Source organism: Vigna unguiculata, unplaced genomic scaffold, assembly GCF_037176805.1.
Source record: "Vigna unguiculata cultivar grain cowpea cultivar isolate G323 ecotype 2 unplaced genomic scaffold, ASM3717680v1 ptg000134l, whole genome shotgun sequence".
Taxonomy (NCBI): domain Eukaryota; kingdom Viridiplantae; phylum Streptophyta; class Magnoliopsida; order Fabales; family Fabaceae; genus Vigna; species Vigna unguiculata.
Genome location: NW_028196776.1, coordinates 16,398 through 17,500, shown reverse-complemented (window position 1 = coordinate 17,500; position 1,103 = coordinate 16,398). Strand labels below are relative to the sequence as shown.

The 1,103-nt window shown below is 26.4% G+C and overlaps 1 non-coding gene across 1 annotated transcript; it reads right to left on the bottom strand.

Annotated features, from left to right (window-relative positions):
- Positions 1-162: 162 nt before the first annotated feature.
- TRNAT-GGU (transfer RNA threonine (anticodon GGU)) lies at positions 163-234 on the bottom strand. Its single transcript has one exon. It is a non-coding gene; the product is annotated as a tRNA-Thr (tRNA).
- Positions 235-1,103: the final 869 nt, after the last annotated feature.

The following is a 1,103-nucleotide window of genomic DNA, read 5'->3' as shown; positions in this document are numbered from 1 at the left end:
ATAATTCAACGGGTTAGGTCCACTTACTTTTTTTTATTTTTCCATTATTGAATTTTACACTTTTTCTTTTTTATTACAAATAGAAACTTTTTCAAAATATCAAGAATCTTTTTATTCTTCCTTCAAATAGAAAGACTATTGCTTTTGAAAAAAAAAGTAAAAAGCCCCTTATCGGATTTGAACCGATGACTTACGCCTTACCATGGCGTTACTCTACCACTGAGTTAAAAGGGCCCTTTTTCTTTCTTTCAATTTCTAAATAAGGAACTAGCATGACTAGTACATATATTTGTTACTGTGTATACTTATTCTATAAATTTATATAAATTATTTCTATAAATTTATATAAATTATATAAATTAAATGATATAAATGGGATTAGAATACATGTACATCAATATCTATTATTTGTATAATGACTCATCAAAGAACAAAAAATTGGATTTACCTAGTGAATAGAATATAGTTAAAAAAAAGAATTGATTAAGATTGGATTTGATCCATATCAAATATATTATTTCAAAATGGATTCTTGAAGTCATTCTAATCATAACACTAAATTCTTTTTATTGATACATAAATGTACTCACAAAATAAAATATTTCATCGAAACATTGATAAAATCGAATCATTGATAAAATGGATTCAATATGTTCTGTCCCTAAACCAAATTTTTATTTTTTTATTGAAAAATTCTATTTTCCAAAGTTTTTTTTCTTAGTATTAGATATAAATCTACCTATCGAATCTTAGTATTAGTAATAAATGATAGAAATGAAGTTTTAACCTCTCGTCCTTTGCAACAAACGAATCATTCCTGTGAAGAATTTTCTCTTTATTGGAACATTACTTCTTTTTTTTTCTTATTATGACTGGAATAAAAAAATTTAGAAATATAAATGATTAATAAAAAATTTCTATGGAATTATGAAAGAACGAAAAATATTTTTTTTTATCGAATCATATCATTATATTGACAATTGCAAAAAACTGTTCATACTATGAACGTAGTATAATGGCGGTCGGGCAAGTATGCCCCCATCGTCTAGTGGTTCAGGACATCTCTCTTTCAAGGAGGCAGCGGGGATTCGACTTCCCCTGGG